This window comes from Rana temporaria, chromosome 2, assembly GCF_905171775.1.
Source record: "Rana temporaria chromosome 2, aRanTem1.1, whole genome shotgun sequence".
Taxonomy (NCBI): Eukaryota; Metazoa; Chordata; class Amphibia; order Anura; family Ranidae; genus Rana; species Rana temporaria.
In genome coordinates, this window is record NC_053490.1 from 158,739,463 (window position 1) to 158,752,968 (window position 13,506).

General features: G+C 40.8%; 1 protein-coding gene across 1 annotated transcript in view; it reads left to right on the forward strand.

Annotated features, from left to right (window-relative positions):
- TDRD3 (tudor domain containing 3) overlaps positions 1 to 13,506 on the forward strand; it is a 401,075-nt gene that overhangs the window by 224,818 nt on the left and 162,751 nt on the right. The window lies entirely within an intron of this gene.

Genomic DNA, 13,506 nt, shown 5'->3' on the forward strand with positions numbered 1-13,506 from the left:
CCCTCGTCTTCCAGGACGGCACGCTGAGAGTAGACTGGCCACCTGACAGGAAACACAATCAAAAAAGAGGTTAAAAGGCCCCACCCTTCCCATGTGCCTCAGTTTCTGATTGTGTTTCCCCTACAGCGAAACAGTTTTTTATTTTCAAGCTGACCTAAGGCCTGGGGCTGGTGGTCCCCCCCCCCGGAGTCTAGACCTCAGGTACTGGGTGCTTTTGGGTCCGGTCAAGGTGCTTGCACTTTCCCGGGGGGGTATCCCTTCTTTATGGTCTAGGGAGGCTGAAAGTGCTAACTTATCAAGGCCCATTCCACCCGATCACTGGCAGCCTCCTGGGCAGAAAGAGCAGGAGCTTCCATAGAACAAATATGTAAAGCGGCGACCTGGTCAAGCCAGAATACGTTCGTCAGACATTACAGAGTCGAACTGCTGTCACCGCAAGATCTGATGTTTGGTAGGAAGGTCCTACAGACGGTGGTCCCGCCCTAAGGTAGGCCCAAAGATTGCTTGCTTTTCTCTCAGCGTGCCGTCCTGGAAGACGAGGGAGAAATGACCAGTTACACTTACCGGTAGCTGGATTTCTACGATGTCTTACAGGACGGCAGGCCTACTTCCCTCCCTGTTATTTACTGCTATTCGGAGTTATTTTTTTATTAGGTCCTAGGACCGTGTTCTAATAGCGGTTACTTATCTACAAACTGAGGCACATGGGAAGGGTGGGGCCTTTTAACCTCTTTTTTGATTGTGTTTCCTGTCAGGTGGCCAGTCTACTCTCAGCGTGCCGTCCTGTAAGACATCGTAGAAATCCAGCTACCGGTAAGTGTAACTGGTCATTTTTCTTCCGTCTGGCGGAACGGATCGGATGAATACGGACACACGGTCCATATTATGGATTCATCCGATTCCCCATAGGGGAGAGCGGAGGAGAGACAGGGCGGTCTCTGCACTGTGTGCGGGGACCGCCCTGTCCGCCGACAGCTCAGCGGGGATTAACGGAGGAATCCCCGCTGAGCCAGACGGGCTAACGGAGCGGATCAATACGGATCTGCTCCGTGTGAAAGAGCCCTAATACACTGTCTGGTCATCATCTGTTTTTTCATTTAGCATCATGGATTTTGCACACAAATAGCTCACCGATTTTGATGGAGATTACCTTATCTGTTTATGGTGGACTTCTGAAGAAGTGCACGAAATGCATCAACAAAGGCTGCACCGGACAAACCCTGCGTTCCACTAATGCATACCAGTTAATGTGTGTGGTTTTCCCGCACTGATATCTTCCTCTGGCCCTGCCAGGACATGTCTGCACTGTTTGGACGAGACGAGCCACCGTAGTGATACTCCTGATCACATGACCAGAAAAACCCTGAAACACAGCGGAGACACACTGGACTAAGAGTGCTCATCAATCTGACACTATCCATGTCCTACAAGCATTGGCAGCACGGACACACACAGGGAAAGATCACCTAAGAAAGCTTGGATTGGACGGCATCATGATGGTTCATTTACCCTTGATGGACTGGTGAGAGCCGTTGGGCCATGTTATAAATTACACCACCTTCCTTTGCTTGTTCCTTTCTTATAACTGCAGAAAGTGAACTCAGAGTGTTTCAATCCACAAGTGCATCATGCCATGCTAATCAAGTCTCATGACACTGCAGTTTTGAAATTAAACTAACTATTGTGTTCCAACAGGATACTCGGTTTCTTTTCTGGTCAACTGTTGACTCTATATCAGAACATAGGTCTAATATATGAACAGCATATAGACCTGAATGTGTTTCTTTGACTTTATTCTTACCAGGAACTTTTTCAATTCATGAATACTAGCTGCAAAACTAAGCCTGTTTTACAAGAGCTAAACGTCTGCAGACAAATGATTAGTTTCCTGGCCAGAGTTTTCCATTTATAGCAGCTCCTCTCAGATCCATTGGTTTTCATGCATGTAGTGTTTCTCTTCTGACGCTGGGGTTACATGTGCTCTTTAAGGTAGGCAACTATATGTAAGTTGGTGTCTCTTAAGTGGTGGTTTCTGTTCACATAATTTAATCTGTGTATTCAATAATTGCTGTTAAACTAGCAAAATTTGGACAAGTGGGGGAAGCTAGGACACATCATTTTGCAGAAGCATAAGGAGGATAAGAAACGGTACAAGCAAATGTCATATCCTTGAAATGCATAATTAAATGACATTGAAAACACACAGAAAATATATTACAGGGGGAAACTTATTAAAAAACCTGTACCGTGGCTTTGAAAGAGCAGCTGTTTGCTTCTTTTTTTTTCTTTTCTAGAAAACATTCTTTCATTTACTCCTCCATTCAGTGCTCCGTGCAGAATCCCCAAGATTTTCTGTCAGATGTTTTTCTGTGATGAGGCGTGAGATTTGCAAATCTAGTTTGTAAGTGAATATAATGCATTTTCACTTAAATTATTTCACTGTGTAAAAAAAAAAAAAAAACTGACCTTCTTATAATTTCAGTGGTTTCTTCAGGCGTTGCATCGCCAAAAAACAAAATAGCTGTGACTTATTTAGCTACCTTATGGCTCTTTGAAAACAGCTGGTCAATGCTGGCCGGAGGTCTTAGATCAATACTGCATGACAATACCCACAGTTTTTCAGCTTGTTTTAATGAAAGGAAAAAGCATTTTACACCAAAAAAGTGTGTGTGTGTGTGTGTGTGTGTGTGTGTGTATATATATATATATATATATATATATATATATATATATATATAATCAGATGCTTTTTTTTATTTTTTTTTTATTGTGAACCTTTTAAAACATGTTTTACAACCAGACTAATACATACAAAACATGCACACTAAACATAAAATAAAAAATAAAGACATCCCAGGTAGACCACACACTTCAAAATGTTACACTCATTGTTGCTTAAGAACTTTAAACATTGCAATAGGTTTATTAATTCCATTTTTAATTAACAGTAATATAGCAGAGGATGTTCTGTTCGATTTTAACAATTCTACCTTAACGGCGTATATGTGCTACTTTCCCATTCCAGGGAACTATCCTTCTACTAACGTCCAATAGACTTATCAGTAGGCTCAACATATTTACGTGGACAACTTGGAGTCTAGCCATTGATACCAATTTTTTCAGAATTTCTTTGGAGCATTTCCTGTTTGAATGTCAGTTCCTCTATTCTTAATTTAAGATTAATCACATCAGACCATTGAGCGATGGTTGGTGGGAAATTTGATATCCATTTCTGCAGTATGAGTTTGCGGGCAATATACATAGACCGCAACCACATCATATGTATTTCAATTGAAAGAATATTTTTCAGATTATAATCCCTAGCTATTTTTGGAACATAATGAGTAGAGAATAGTGTATTTAAGGTGTCACGTATTTGCTCCCAATACCGATGCAGTTTAGGGTAGTGCCACATCATATGTATAAGTGTACCAGTTTCGGTAGTACATCTTGGACAATTTGGTATAGCTGCTTTACCCCAGGTATGTAATTTTTTATGAGTATAGTGAGACCTGTGAATAATAAATAACTGGATCAAACACTGTGAGGAGGATAATGAGACTTTGGTCAAATTCTTCAAAGCTTGCTCCCATTCCTCATCACTAATAGTCTCCAAATCTCTACGCCACGCCCACGACTATCGCCCTGTGTACTAACACTAGTTGTTTGAAAAGTGGAATATATATCACCAATGAGTGCCTGTTTAAAACTCTTTGTAGATACCGCCATAGTTAACCACTAAAGACCCGGACAAAAATGCAGGTAAAAGACCAGGCCCCTTTTTGCGATTCGGCACTGCGTCGCTTTAACTGACATTTGCGTGGTCGTGCGACGTGGCTCCCAAACAAAATTGGAGTCCTTTTTTTCCCACAAATAGAGATTTCTTTTGGTGGTATTTGATCACCTCTGCGATTTTTATTTTTTGCGCTATAAACAAAAATAGAGCGACAATTTTGAAAAAAATGCAATATTTTTTACTTTTTGCTATAATAAATATCCCCCAAAAGCATATATATATACAAATTTTTTCCTCAGTTTAGGCCGATTCTAGCTATTTTTGGTAAAAAAAAAAATCGCAATAAGCGTTTATCGATTGGTTTGTGCAAAATGTATAGCGTTAACAAAATAGGGGATAGTTTTATTGCATTTTTATAATTTTTTTTTTTTTTACTACTAATGGCGGCGATCAGTGATTTTTTTCGTGACTGCGACATTATGGCGGACACTTTGGACAATTTTGACACATTTTTGGGACCATTGTCCTTTTCACAGCAAAAAATGCATTTAAAATGCATTGTTTATTGTGAAAATGACAGTTGCAGTTTGGGAGTTAACCACAAGGGGGCGCTGAAGGGGTTATGTTTTCCCTGAAGTGTGTTTACAACTGTAGGGGGGTGTGGCTGTAGGTCTGACGTCATTGATTGTGTTTCCCCATATTAGGGAACACACAATCGTTGACAGCGCCACAGTGAAGAACGGGGAAGCCGTGTTTACACGCGGCTCTCCCCGTTCTTCAACTCCGGGGACCGATCGCGGGACTGTAGCGACGATCGGGTCTGCGAGTCCCGCGGCCGAGGTCACGGAGCTTCGGACCGGGTCGCGGCCCACGACCCACCGCTGGGCTTTATACAATCAGGTACAGGTATGTGATTGTGCCCAGCGGTGCCATTCTGCCAACGTATATCATCGTTGGGCGGTCCTTAAGTGGTTAAACTTACAGAGGGATTATATTTTAAAGGAAAAGTCGCTGCCTGACTCTGCAGAGCATGGCGCAACTGCAAGTACTGAAAAAAGAATTTGTTTGATAGATGGTATTTCTCTGCCAGTTTATTAACCACTTAACCCCCAGACCATATTGCTGTTCAAAGACCAGGCCACTTTTTGCGATTAGGCACTGCGTCGCTTTACCTAAAAAATGGCGCTGTCGTGCGATGTGGCTCCCAAAGGAAATTGGCGTCCTTTTTTTCCCACAAATAGAGCTCTCTTTTGGTGGTATTTGATCACCTCTGTGGTTTTTAGTTTTTGCGCTATAAACAAAAATATAGTGACAATTTAGGAAAAAAATAATATTTTTTACTTTTTCCTATAATAAATATCCCCCAAAAATATATAAAAAAAACATTTTTTTCCCTCAGTTTAGGCCGATACGTATTCTACAAGTTATAGCGTTTACAAAATAGGGCATAGTTTTATGGCATTTTTATTAATATTTATTTTTTTACTAGTAATGGTGGCGATCAGCGATTTTTTTTTTTTTTTTTTTTTTTTTCCGGTACTGCAAAATTATGGCAGACACTTTTGACACATATTTGGTACCATTGGCATTTTTATAGTGATCAGCGCTATAAAAATGCATTGATTACTATAAAAATGCCACTGGCAGGGAAGGGGTTAACACTAGGGGGCAAGGAAGGGGTTAAGTATGTTCCCTGGGTGTGTTCTAACTGAAGGGGGGGGTGGACTGACTGGGGGAAATGACTGATCGCTGTTCATACATTGTATGAACAGATGGTCAGGCATTTCTCCCCTGACAGGACCGAGAGCTGTGTGTTTACACACACAGCTCCCGGTCCTCGCTCTGTAATGAGCGATCACGGGTGCCCGGCGGCGATCGCGCCTGCCGGGCACGCGGGCCAGGATCAGGGACGAGCGGGGCGCGCCCCTATTGGCTGCTGGGAGAGATGACGTATAGCTACGTGATCTTGCCCATTAGAGCGAACCTGCCGCCGTATAACTGTGGCGGCTGGTCGGGAAGCAGTTAAATGGTTGTAAAGCCTCATTATGAAAAATCTGATAAAGGACAATACCAGCCCTTTTCCATGAGTCAAAGTTTTTAACCTCTGGTAATCGTAGATTATTCCAAATGGGCTTATACTGGATATATCCCTCATAGGAAGTAAGTTGTTGGACAGTAGTCCAGACTTTGTGAATTAAATGAAATGTAGGGAAGCAACATTTACTGTAAAAACGAATGAGCTACTATTAACTGCACCTGTGGCTCCACCGGAAATTCAGAAAAAATAATTGGTTGTATAGGGTCTTCAGAATCTATAACATTCCAGCCATATAATCGTTGAAGTTGTGATGCCAAGTAGTACAATATGGCATTGGGGACAGCTAGACCACCTCCATCCTTGGGCAGCTACAAAACTTTTAGTCTAATTTGGGGGTGTTTATACCTCCAGACAAGATCTCTAAAAATGGTGTCCACCCGTCGAAAATAATCTCTGGGTCAACCATACAGGACAACTGTGTAGGAAATACAACAATTGTGGCATCCAAACCATCTTTATTAAATTGACTCAAACTACAAACTAACGTTAAAGGCAACTTACTCCATATTTTTCCCATCTGTTAAAGGTTCTAGATTTCTCTCTACATTTGTGATGTAACTTGAATGCCTAGGGGCCAGATTCACAAAAGAGATATGACGGCGTATCTCTGAGAGTATCTATGCGGCTGATTCATAGAATCAGTTACGCATAGATAGCCCTAAGATCCGACAGGTGTAATTGACTTACACCGTCGGATCTTAGGATGCAATACTTCGGCCGCCGCTGGGTGGAGTTTGCGTCGTTTTCCAGCGTCGGGTATGCAAATTAGCTTTTACGGCGATCCACTGAGGTACGCGTGTTCGTTACGTCGTCGCTAGTCGGTTTTTCCCGTCGCAAAGTTAGGCCTGCTTTTTCATGGCTTAACTTTAGACGAGCCATGTTAAAGTATGGCCGTCGTTCCCGGGTCGAATTTCAATTTTTTTTTTGCGTAAGACGTCCGGGAATACGAAAGTACGTTACATATGTCGCCATTCAAAAAACACGTTGGGGCGCCGTAATTTCACGCAATTCACGTCGCGAAATTTCCTAACGGAGCATGCGCAGAACGTTCAGCGCGGGAACCCGCCTAATTTAAATGGTACACGCCCCATTTGAATTAGGTGGGCTTGCGCCGGACGTCTTTACGTTACTCCGCCGCAAGTTTATACTCAAGTGGTTTGTGAATCAAGCACTTACGAGGAAAACTTGCAGCGGTGTAACTAAAAGATGATGCGTTACGCTGCCGCAGTTCTTTCTGAATCTGGCCCCTAGATACTTAAATGTAGAGACTACAGCTATTTTCGATGCCAAACTTGGCATGTTATTTACAAGTGGGTCTTTCAGTAAAAGAACTGACCTGTCCATATGTATTGTAAACCCTGAAAAGAAACCATTTGTACTAATCAGAGACATCATTGCTACTAGGGAGTATGGAGTATTTACCAAGAATAGAAGCGCGTCATCAGCATATAAGGCAATATTGTCCTCTCCTAAAGATCTGCGGAACCCAATAATGTTCGGCGACTGACGAATAGCAGCTGCTAAGCGTTAAGAGCCACTGGTGCCACCGGTGCAGCATAACAAAGCTGTATCTAGCATATAAACTGGGACCCAAATCCAAATTTCTGTAGACCATGTCATAAGAAATTCCACTCTATACCATCAAATGCTTTTGCTGCGTCAAGCGTCAATATAGCTCTGTTGCCTAAATTATCGTATTGGAAGTTAGGGAATAGTCATTTTCTATTTTTTGCAGTAGATCTGTTGGGAATAACATTTATATATTTTTTTATAATTTATTCAATCTCATTTAGGGTCCGTTTTGACGAGCTTTGGACATAAAGTTGTCTTGCACAATTTCAATACAATGTCTTTTAGATTTACTTTCAGCTAGGTAGTGCAAGGGGGCTACCTGATTGTATACAAATTGAAAGTGTTAATTAAGTTTGACCTCATATTGTATGTTTTTTTGTAAATCTAAAGGAAAATTAATTAATGCATGGCCAGCCTAAATGCAGTGTGCTTTTTGACATGAGTAATAGCTTCTGAGATCATTTACAATTCAATGCAGGTGCATTCTCCTAGTCTTATGGCCCGTACACGCGATCCGAATATTGTACGAAAAATGTCATCCGAGGAAGAATCGTACGATAATCGGATCATTAGTACAGGGCTTCCGTGAGCCGATCCTGACAGTTCATCCAATTTATTATTTTATCGGACATACACGAAAATGTTCCTCGTATGATACCAGATCGTACGATTTTCGTTTAGTCAGTACAGTTTTTGTCCGAAAATACAACACAAATACATTACAACACATGACATCACTTCCGATTTTTTTTTATTTTCTGTTGTACGACAATTTTCGTGACTTAACCTATTCAATTTCTACTTGAGACTAGTAAACGAAAAAAGTCGGATGATCTGTCGTCCGATTTTCAGATCGTGTGTACGGGGCATTAGATAGAATTGTTCTAACACAAGTAAAAGCCCATCACTTGCTTTTACACTGATTTTTGTGTGTGTAAGTTTTGGTAATATAATTTGTTCTGTTTCCAGTCAACTTCTAAAGACCTTTTAGAATTTGTCTTAACGAAGCAGTTGTTGCCTTAGCCTAGCATATCTAATTTTGCATCAGACATGTTGTGAATCACATCTGGAGTGCTAAAACTACTTTTATAATTGCAGAGGCAATTTACCAAGTAAGGATTTTCTACTGTACAAATTAAGTCTTTTCCTTGAAGAGTTGAGCTAGAGCAGAAATAAATTGTTTAAGATGGAGACACCAAAAGTATTTTGACTCTGGGGCATCATAATTAAATTGTAGTAATTGAAATGACTCTCTGCCCTTTGAGGATAATAGATAATGTATATGGCTGCGATTTTTCTGGCAACATCAATCTTATAGAACCTTTCCAACTGCTAGAGGCAACATAGATTTACTAACTATAGATTGCATGTATTGGATGTTTTGGATAGAAATATGATGTATCCCAAATATGCGAAACCTATTTAATCTGCCTGGCTGGGAATGTCAGTCTTGTATTTGCAAGAAGCCAGAGTTCAACCATTTTTTAGATGGGTATTAAAATATTTCTACAGCCTATTTCTGACAGACTTGTAAAAACTGTGAGTCTTGTCAGGGTTCAGGGTTTATGATCAAATCCTAAAAGTACATTTGCAAATATACATAGAACATACAGTACTTCAAATGGTGATAAGCAGAATCGTGTCTTCAAGATGAAGAAAAAAAGGATAAAGTACGAATTATTATACTCGGTTTTATTCATCCAGCTACCCTTTGACCTCTACTGTAAATTCTAGATGGTGTTCTTTCCCTGAACTTTTTGAGAAATATGCCAATTTATGCCTACCCAAAGTGATAATAGACCTTGGCACACATCGGGTTTATTGGGTAATATTTTGTATTGTTTTCCTCATCAGACTGGAGCCAAAATTTACTAAAAAGTCAAACGGTTCATAATGGGTTGATGAATGGCACAAGCTGCTGTTGCTTACTTTTGCATATACAAATACACTTTGCATTCCCTGGAAGCCCCTGAACCTGAGTACAGTGAAAATATTAATTTAGCCCAGACATGCCCCCTATAATGTAGAGTATGCACCTTTCCATAAGATTTTGAAGTGACTGCATTGCATTATGCAATGCAGTGTGTGCTTGAGCGCCAACTTCAAACAAAGTTTTATATATCTATACCATAGAAGTTATGGGTTTGAGGGCTTACACAGCTTTCACACAGTGATTTTAATGCATCGGTATATACTTGCACCATGCAAAACTTTCTTGCTTCCCTTTGCATCTATATGTAATAACCAATCTACAGGTAGGGTTTTGGGAATACATGCTTTTGCAGCATGAGCCTATTTGTGTGATGATCACTGGTAAAGAAAATATCATTAGCTGGGTCCAGGGTGGAATTGATTTAAATCACAATTTAAATTCTGATTTAAATCACTAGTAAAAAGGCTTGATTTAAATCGGCTCAATTTAAATCATAATTTTTTAAGAGAAACTATCATCTCCTGTCCCACAACGGCTCCTACTCTGACCCACTGTTGTCTCACCGATAGTCCTATTCACTTTAATGAGATGGCTGGTGACAGCAGTGACACATCAAGGTGAGTGGATGCCCACTTACAGGTGCTGACATGATGGATTTGATATGACAGGTGCTCTTTAAATGTAAGGACTTATTAATGCTGGTAGCTAGAATATTTAATATTTGCAAACAAAATTACGTTTTTCTATTTAGAATAATAAGCTGTCAGGTTAGTAAATAGCAATATCAGAACCAATTAAATCATACAGTTTTTATAGTGTACATAGATTTGCAAAACGATGGGATAAAGGAATTGTCCTGAACTTTGTTTTATCCCATGGTTACTGTGAAATTGTGTGAATGCATCAATGCAGTTCTTGTTATCTCAGCCTGCAGAGCTTGGATTCATTAAACGAGTTTACTAAAAATCTAAATATTGCAGAATATGCAGCCTCAATCTACATCACTAAGCTTCATTTCATGCTGAATAAACTAAATTATGTATGTATCTTAAATAGAAAAGTATCTTTAGAAAAAAACATTTATGAAAATAAATTTGATAAAAATAAAAACAAACTGATTTGAATTTTTTTTATTTTTATTAAATCATACGATTTTTATCCACCCTGGCTGGGTCAAATCATGCATTAACATTGTGACGACCATGTAATAAATCAGCCACTTTAATTTCTTTCATCTGATTACAAGATATGTGCATTTTTAAAAACCCTTGTGACTATGAATATGCTGAATTCTGCATACTATTGTTGTTTTCAAGGACATTTTGTTTTTTTAAAGTACATGCGCTTTATGTAATTTTTCTACAAGTCTGTCCTAGATATGGCTTTGTATCAAACAGTCTAGGCTTTAAGCCAGTATTTAATATGCCTGCATTAAAGGCATGGTTATGAAGCTTTATATTTGTATTTTGTACCTGTTTAATAGCAGTCAATATTTTTTCCTTATAGCAGACCTGCTATCCAGTATGGCAAACAACATGGATTTTTCAAGATCTTGTGGCACTTTTTTTTCATATCCAATATTACAGTAAAAATAAATAAATACTAAAAACTGTGGACTTCAGGAAAAGCGACATTGATGTTTAACCAGTTAACATTTTGTGTGAGCCTGAAAACTGAAGTCCACTCTTGCAAGGAGGTTTCACACTGCAGGAAAACATCATATCATATGACTAAACACCATGGGAGGAACATAAATCTGCAGTATTTTGTGATCTCTCTTAAAATAAAAGTCCCATAGCTCTCTCCTAACCCGTTCCTCTGTTATCAGCCTGATAAGTCCTGACAAAATCTGTCACATCAGATAAACAGCCTGAAATGTATGTCCAGGAAGGTTGCTATAAATAGATTAGCATGGAACTGGCCCTGTTACTAAACACCTCTGAGAGTCTCTGTCTATGATGAGAGGGGGTGGGTTCCTTTCTTCCCATCAGTAATGTTAGCTATCTTGGCTGTATGCCCAGACATCACACTCTGTGTTAAATAGGATGAGAACATTTCCTAACACAATCTGAACTTTCTAAACAGTATATAAATGTGAAGACAACAGATATGCATGTAAAACCTATGTAGGAAGATTTGGTTCATCTCTGTGTATCATCTGAGGCTGTTCACTTCACTGTGTTTATGGAGGGTTTACATCCACTTTAACAAAGAGTGATGCAAGCCGCCTGCGATAATTAGGAATGATCATTTCTCTGTTCTCCCATGTCTGCATGCTCCAATCTCTCTACAGTCCCCCCTTCCCCTGTTTTAGGGAGGGAGGATTATGACCAGATCGCACCTGGCAGGGACCTGCAGCAATTTTTACTATGTGGAAATCGGCTGTGTTCACTCTGTTGGTGGCAGACTTACACACACCAGTCTGCCACCAGAGGAGGCGCAGGAGAAAGCTGTCACGGTGTCATCCAAATATGGAAGAGGCTGGATCCATGCACGCTTTTGAAGCATGCATGCATGCATTCTCCTTATTCAGGGATCTGGTGCATTACTTTTTATGATTGGTTTGATCACTGCTACACTTAGACTGGCACTGCTCTGTTCCTCTCTCTAAAGATGATTTTTGCTTTTAAAGAAAACTATTTTAATTCTGCTTTTTATTCTCCTAGTACTGCTACTAATTAGGGATGTCCCGATACCGATACTAGTATCGGTACAGATACCTAGCATTTCCCTGAGTACTTGTACTCGAGGGAAATGCTCCAATGCCTCACCCGATACCTGGGCAGGCAGGGGAGTTGCAAGTCTTCTCTCCCCCGTGCTCAGTGCTGTCTTCCCCCCTTGCTGTTGTCTCTCACCCGTGCTGTTTATACCCCCGTCCGTGCAGCTCTCTCACCTCCCCCTGTCCGTCCGTGCAGTTCTCTCTCTCACCCCCTGTCCGTGCAGTTCTCTCTCCTCCCCCCCGTTCGTGCAGTTCTCAATCCTCCCCTTCCCCTGTCCGTCTGTGCCGTTCTCTCTCCTCCCCTTCCCCCGTCCGTGCCATTCTCTCTCCTCCCCTAACCCATCCATCCGTGCCGTTCTCTCTCCCCCGTCCGTCTGTGCAGTTCTCTCTCCAACCACACCCCCCATCCGTCCATGCAGTTCTCTCTCCCCCCCGTCCGTGTCACTCTCCCCCCTCAAACTGTCAGGGGGGAGAGCGGAGGTAGGAGCCGCTAAGCCCGGCTCCTACCTTTTCCGAATGAACAGAGTCGGTGATCACCGACTCTGTCCATTCATATAACTGAGCATCGTAACCTCCTGTGTTTACGATGCTTCACTTTATGAATGGAGGAGCTTCTCTCCATTCATTTCAGCTGAGGCTGCTGAGAAAGGGACTGGGGAATCTGTGTCCTTAGTCCCTTTCTCTGTCTTAAAGGGGAGATGTCAGAGGTCTGTTAAGACCCCTGATATCTCTCCAAAGACCCCCAACAGGGCTGATTAAAAAAAAAATTGCAATAAATATTTAAAAAAAAAATATAAATAAAAATAAAATGTAAATTAAAAAAAACACACTGACAATCCCCCCCCCCTCCTAAAAAAAAAAATCATTGTAAAAAAATAAAAATAAAATACTGCCACTGTCACATGACATTAAAAAAAGTATCGGTAATCGGTATCGGCGAGTACTTGAAAAAAAAGTATCGGTACTTGGTCTCAAAAAAGTGGTATCGGGACAACCCTACTACTAATATTACTACAAAATCAGAATTGGAACTTTCTTTACTGTTCTCCTGTTTCCTAGTGTGTTGCCTCTGCACTTATGATACCCTTTCCTAACTGTTTTTCCCTTGCCTACAACACTCTGGTCTAACTTTATTGTTCTCTGGTAACCTGTCCTGTTTGTTCTTTACTTGTGGAACCCTGCCTTATTGTCCTCTGTACCATACTGTGTTCTTTCCTGGTACCTCCTCCTTACTAAGCTCAAGCCCTTCTCTGTATTCCCTTGTTTCCCTTGACAGTACTTCATTACTGTTGCCTGGCTCCCGGTTGCTTGTTCATTTCCAATAAACCTTGTTTTTATTGTGCTTTGGCCCTTTACCATGTTCTCTACTTCACTTCCTGCTTCACTTCACTCCACTGTCCCCTGGCTCATTGATATGTCTTTTATACAAAGCACAGGTTTTGTTAGGG